The sequence below is a fragment of the Dama dama genome, unplaced genomic scaffold, assembly GCF_033118175.1.
Source record: "Dama dama isolate Ldn47 unplaced genomic scaffold, ASM3311817v1 ptg000096l, whole genome shotgun sequence".
NCBI lineage: Eukaryota > Metazoa > Chordata > Mammalia > Artiodactyla > Cervidae > Dama > Dama dama.
The window spans coordinates 308,870-316,052 of record NW_026870910.1 but is presented as its reverse complement, the minus strand read 5'-3'; positions in this window follow the sequence as shown (position 1 = coordinate 316,052).

Sequence of the window (7,183 nt, the reverse complement as noted above, 5' to 3'; positions counted from 1 at the left end):
TCCTCTTGAAAATGGATAGGAGTCCCAGGATCCCTGTGGCACGTGGAAAGGGACACTGTTTCTCCCGCCTCTCGTGGAGACGCGTCCCAATTGCCATGCCAAGACTCGAGGAGAATCCCGAGGTGTCCCTCGCACCAAGCAGGAATCCTGACGTCGCTGAACAAACACGTGTCTGGAAGGGCCCTCCCCATCGTAACTCGAGAATATAGCCCAGGTTCCTGCCGCAACTCGTGAAAAACCATGAGATTTCCCCCTCGCCGCGAGTTGAGGCCCGATTCCCCTGCACTGCTTGCAGAGCAATTCCGTGTTCCACATCAAACGTGAAAGGAGCCTTGATTTCCTTGATGGCACTCCAGAGAAAACCCAAGATCACTGTCTCAAGTCTAGAGCGATCCTGAGGTCACTGGAGCAACACGAAAGGGCTCCGTGGACACCAAATCAACTCGAGATGAGAGCTTAGTCCCTGGCTTCGACTCAAGAGGAATACCAACTTTCCACAAGCACCTCAAGAGGAGGCTTCTCTCAGCTACAGGTATGTGAGAGGGACCCTGAGTTTGTGGCCTCAAGTGGAATGGACACCGAGATGCTCTGACTCGAAGTAAGGCCGGATATCCCTGCAGTGAATTGAATGCAGGAACGTCTTGCATCTCCCAAGACGAAGGGATGTCTGAATCCCCTGTGGAGACAACAGAGAAAGACCGAGTTCTCCGCCTCATCGCGACCGGAGGCCTCACATCCTTTGAAAACTCGAGAGGACCGCGGAGATCAATGCTTCCAAAGGAGAGGATGCCTGACTCCTCTTGAAAATGGATAGGAGTCCCAGGATCCCTGTGGCACGTGGAAAGGGACCCTGGGTCTCCCGCCTCACGTGGAGACGCGTCCAAATTGCCATGCCAAGACTCGAGGAGAATCCCGAAGTGTCCCTCGCACCTAGGCAGGAGTCCTGACGTCGCTGAACAAACACATGTCTGGAAGGGCCCTCCCCGTCGTATCTCGAGAATATACCCCAGGTTCGGGCCGCAACTCGAGAAAAACCATGAGATTTCCCCCTCGCCGCGAGTTGAGGCCCGATTCCATGCAGTGCATGCAGAGCAATTCCGTGTTCAACATCAAACGTGAAAGGATCCTGGATTTCCTTGATGGCACTCCAGAGAAAACCCAAGATCACTGTCTCAAGTCTAGAGGGATCCTGAGGTCACTGGACCAACAGGAAAGGGCTCCGTGGACCCCAAATCAACTCGAGATGAGAGCTTAGTCCCTGGCTTCGACTCAAGAGGAATACCAACTTTCCACAAGCACCTCAAGAGGAGGCTTCTCTCAGCTACAGGTATATTTGAGGGACCCTGAGTTTGTGGCCTCAAGTGGAATGGACACCGAGATGCTCTGACTCGAAGTAAGGCCGGATATCCCTGCAGTGAATTGAATGCAGGCTCGTCTTGCATCTCCCAAGACGAAGGGTTGTCTGAATCCCCTGTGGAGACCACAGAGAAAGACCTCGACCTCCGCCTCATCGAGACCGGAGGCCTCACATCCTTTGAAAACTCGACAGGTCCGCGGAGATCAATGCTTCCAAAGGAGACGATGCCTGACTCCTCTTGAAAATGGATAGGAGTCCCACGATCCCTGTGGCACGTGGAAAGGGACCCTGGGTCTCCCGCTTAACGTAGAGACGCGTCCCAATTGCCATGCCAAGACTCGAGGAGAATCCCGAGGTGTCCCTCGCACCTAGGCAGGAGTCCTGACGTCGCTGAACAAACACGTGTCTGGAAGGGCCCTCCCCGTCGTAAATCGAGTATATACCCCAGGTTCTGGCTGCAACACGAGAAAAACCATGAGACTTCCCCCTTACCGCGAAATGAGGCCCGATTCCCCTGCACTGCGTGCAGAGCAATTCCGTGTTCCACATAAAACTTGAAAGGAGCCTTGATTTCCTTGATGGCACTCCAGAGAAAACCCAAGATCACTGTCTCAAGTCTAGAGGGATCCTGAGGTCACTGGAGCAACACGAAAGGGCTCCGTGGACCCCAAATCAACTCGAGATTAGAGCTTAGTCTGTGGCTTCGACACAAGAGGAATACCAACTTTCCACAAGCACCTCAAGAGGAGGCTTCTCTCAGCTACATGTATGTGAGAGGGCCCCTGAGTTTGTGGCCTCAAGTGGAATGGACACCGAGATGCTCTGACTCGAAGTAAGCCCGGATATCCCTGCAGTGAATTGAATGCAGGCTCGTCGTGCATCTCCCAAGACGAATGGATGTCTGAATCCCCTGTGGAGATCAAAGAGAAAGTCCTAGTCCTCTGCCTCATCGCGACCGGAGGCCTCACATCCTTTGAAAATCGAGAGGTCTGTGGAGATCAATGCTTCCAAAGTAGACGATGCCTGACTCCTCTTGAAAATGGATAGGAGTCCCAGGATCCCTGTGGCACGTGGAAAGGGACCCTGGGTCTCCCGCCTCACGTGGAGACGCGTCCCAATTGCCATGCCAAGACTCGAGGAGAATCCCGAGGTGTCCCTCGCACCTAGGCAGGAGTCCTGACGTCGCTGAACAAACACGTGTCTGGAAGGGCCCTCCCCTTCGTAACTCGAGAATATACCCCAGGTTCCGGCCACAACTCGAGAAAAGCCATGAGACTTCCCCCTCACCGCGAGATGAGGAAAGATTCCCCTGCACTGCGTGCAGAGCAATTCCGTGTTCCACATCAAACGTGAAAGGAGCCTTGATTTCCTTGATGGCACTCCAGAGAAAACCCAAGATCACTGTCTCAAGTCTAGAGGGATCCTGAGGTCACTGGAGCAACACCAAAGTGCTCCGTGGACCCCCAATCAACTCGTGATGAGAGATTAGTCCCTGGCTTCGACTCAAGCGGAATACCAACTTTCCACAAGCACCTCAATAGGAGGCTTGTCTCAGCTACAGGTATGTGAGAGGAACCCTGAGTTTGTGGTCTCAAGTGGAATGGACACCGAAATGCTCTGACTCGAAGTAAGGCCGGATATCCCTGCAGTGAATTGAATGCAGGCTCGTCTTGCATCTCCCAAGACGAAGGGATGTCTGATTCCCCTGTGGAGACCACAGAGAAAGACCTAGTTCTCCGCCTCATCGTGACCGGAGGCCTCACAAACTTTGAAAATTCGAGAGGTCTGCGGAGATCAATGCTTCCAAAGGAGACGAAGCCTGACGCCTCTTGAAAATGGATAGGAGGCCCAGGATCCCTGTGGCACATGGAAAGGGACCCTGGATCTCCCGCGTCACGTGGAGACGCGTCCCAATTGCTATGCCAAGACTCGGGGAGAATACCGAGGTGTCCATTGAACCTAGGCAGGAGTTCTGATGTCGCTGAACAGACACGTGTCTGGACGGGCCCTCCGCGTCGTAACTCAAGAATATACCGCAGGTTCTGGCCGGAACTCGAGAAAAACCATGAGACTTCCCCCTCGCCGCGAGATGAGGCCCGATTCCCCTGCACTGCGTGCAGAGCAATTCCGTTTTCCACGTCAAACTTGAAAGGAGCCTTGATTTCCTTGATGGCACTCCAGCGAAAACCCAAGATCACTGTCTAAAGTCTAGAGGGATCCTGAGGTCACTGGAGCAACAGGAAAGGTCTCCGTGGACCCCAAATCAACTCGAGATGAGAGCTTAGTCCCTGGCTTAGACTCAAGAGGAATACCAACTTTCCACAAGCACCTCAAGAGGAGGCTTCTCTCAGCTACAGGTATGTGAGAGGGACCCTGAGTTTGTGGCCTCAAGTGGAATGGACACCGAGATGCTCTGACTCGAAGTAAGGCCGGATATCCCTGCAGTGAATTGAATGCAGGCTCGTCTTGCATCTCCCAAGAAGAAGGGATGTCTGAGTCCCCTGTGGAGACCACAGAGAAAGACCGAGTTCTCAGCCTCATCGCGACCAGAGGCCTCACATCCTTTGAAAACTCGAGAGGTCCACGGAGATCAATGCTTCCAAAAGAGACGATTCCTGACTCCTGTTGAAAATGGATAGGAGTCCCAGGATACCTGTGGCACGTGGAAAGGGACACTGGGTCTCCCGCCTCACGTGGAGACGCGTCCCAATTGCCATGCCAAGACTCGAGGAGAATCCCGAGGTGTCCCTCGCACCTAGGCAGGAGTCCTGACGTCGCTGAACAAACACGTGTCTGGAAGGGCCCTCCCCGTCGTAACTCGAGAATATACCCCAGGTTCCGGCCGCAACTCGAGAAAAACCATGAGACTTCCCCCTCGCCGCGAGATGAGGCCCGATTCCCCTGCCCTGCGAGCAGAGCAATTCCGTGTTCCACATCAAACGTGAAAGGAGCCTTGATTTCCTTGACGGCACTCCAGAGAAAAACCAAGATCACTGTCTCAAGTATATAGGGATCCTGAGGTCACTGGAGCAACACGAAAGGACTCCGTAGACCCCAAATCAACTCGAGATGAGAGATTATCCCTGGCTTCGACTCAAGAGGAATACCAACTTTCCACAAGCACCTCAAGAGGAGACTTCTCTCAGCTACAGGTATGTGAGAGGGACCCTGAGTTTATGGCCTCAAGTGGAATGGACACCGAGATGCTCTGACTCGAAGTAAGGCCGGATATCCCTGCAGTGAATTGAATGCAGGCTCGTCATGCATCTCCCAAGACGAAGGGATGTCTGAATCCCATGTGGAGACCACAGAGAAAGACCTAGTCCTCCGCCTCATCGCGACCGGAGGCCTCACATCCTTTGAAAACTCGAGAGGTCCACGGAGATCAGTGCTTACAAAGGAGACGATGCCTGACTCCTCTTGAAAATGGATAGGAGTCCCAGGATCCCTGTGGCACGTGGAAAGGGACCCTGGGTCTCCCGCCTCACGTGGATACGCGTCCCAATTGCCATGCCAAGACTCGAGGAAAATCCCGAGGTGTCCCTCGCACCTAGGAAGGAGTCCTGACGTCGCTGAACAAACACGTGTCTGGAAGGGCCCTCCCCGTCGTAACTCGAGAATATACCCCAGGTTCCGTCCGCAACTCGAGAAAAACCATGAGACTTCCCCCTCGCCGCGAGATGAGACCCGATTCCCCTGCACTGCGTGCAGAGCAATTCCGTGATCCACATCAAACGTGAAAGGAGCCTTGATTTCCTTGATGGCACTCCAGAGAAAACCCAAGATCACTGTCTCAAGTCTAGAGGGATCCTGAGGTCTCTGGACCAACAGGAAAGGGCTCCGTGGACCCCAAATCAACTCGAGATGAGAGCTTAGTCCCTGGCTTCGACTCAAGAGGAATACCAACTTTCCACAAGCACCTCAAGAGGAGGCTTCTCTTAGCTACTGGTATGTGAGAGGGACCCCGAGTTTGTGTCCTCAAGTGGAATGGACACCGAGATGCTCTGACTCGAAGTAAGGCCGGATATCCCTGCAGTGAATGGAATGCAGGCTCGTCTTGCATCTCCCAAGTCGAAGGGATGTCTGAATCCCCTGTGGAGATGACAGAGAAAGACCTAGTCCTCCGCCTAATCGAGACCGGAGGCATCACATCCTTTGAAAACTCGAGAGGTCTGCGGAGATCAATGCTTCCAAAGGAGACGATGCCTGACTACTCCTGAAAATGGATAGGAGTCCAAGGATCCCTGTGGCACGTGGAAAGGGACCCTGGGTCTCCCGCCTCCGTGGATACGCGTCCCAATTGCCATGCCAAGACTCGAGGTGAATCCCGAGGTGTCCCTCGCACCTAGGCAGGAGTCCTGACGTCGCTGAACAAACACGTGTCTGGAAGCGCCCTCCCCGTCGTAACTCGAGAATATACCCCAAGTTCGGGCCGCAACTCGAGAAAAACCATGAGACTTCCCCCTCGCCGCGAGATGAGGCCCGATTCCCCTGCCCTGCGTGCAGAACAATTCCGTATTCCACATCGAAAGTGAAAGGCGCCTTGATTTCCTTGATGGCACTCCAGAGAAAACCCAAGATCACTGTCTCTAGTCTAGAGGGATCCTGAGGTCACTGTAGCAACACGAAAGGGCTCCGTGGACCCCAAATCAACTCGAGATGAGAGCTTAGTCCCTGGCTTTGACTCAAGAGGAATACCAACTTTCCACAAGCACCTCAAGAGGAGGCTTATCTCAGCTACAGGTATGTGAGAGGGACCCTGAGTTTCTGGCATCAATTGGAATGGACACCGAGATGCTCTGACTCGAAGTAAGGCCGGATATCCCTGCAGTGAATTGAATGCAGGCTCGTCTTGCATCTCCCAAGACGAAGGGATGTCTGAGTCCCCTGTGGAGACCACAGAGAAAGACCTAATTCTCCATCTCATCACGAGTGGAGGCCTCACATCCTTTGAAAACTCGAGAGGTCCGCGGAGATCAATGCTTCCAAAGGAAACGATGCCTGACTCCTCTTGAAAATGGATAGGAGTCCCAGGATCCCTATGGCACGTGGAAAGGGACACTGGGTCTCCCGCCTCACGTGGAGACGCGTCCCAATTGCCATGCCAAGACTCGAGGAGAATCCCGAGGTGTCCCTCGCACCTAGGCAGGGGTCCTGTCGTCGCTGAACAAACACGTGTCTGGAAGGGCCCTCCCCGTCGTAACTCGAGAATATAGCCCAGGTTCCGGCTGCAACTCGAGAAAAAGCATGAGACTTCCCCCTCGCCGCGAGATGAGGCCCGATTCCCCTGCACTGCGTGCAGAGCAATTCCGTGTTCCACATCAAACGTGAAAGGAGCCTTGATTTCCTTGATGGCACTCCAGAGAAAACCCAAGATCACTGTCTCAAGCCTAGAGCGATCCTGAGGTCACTGGAAGAACACGAAAGGGCTCCGTGGACCCCAAATCAACTCGAGATGAGAGCTTATTCCCTGGCTTCGACTCAAGAGGAATACCAACTTTCCACAAGCACCTGAAGAGGAGGCTTCTCGCAGCGACAGGTATGTGAGAGGTACCCTGAGTTTGTGTCCTCAAGTGGAATGGACACCGAGAGGCTCTGACTCGAAGTAAGGCCGGATATCCCTGCAGTGAATTGAATGCAGGCTCGTCTTGCGTCTCCCAAGACGAAGGGATGTCTGAATCCCCTGTGGAGATGACAGAGAAAGACCTACTCCTCCGCCTCATCGAGACCGGAGGCTTCACATACTTTGAAAACTCGAGAGGTCTGCGGAGATCAATGCTTCCAAAGGAGACGATGCCTGACTCTTCTTGAAAATGGATAGGAGTC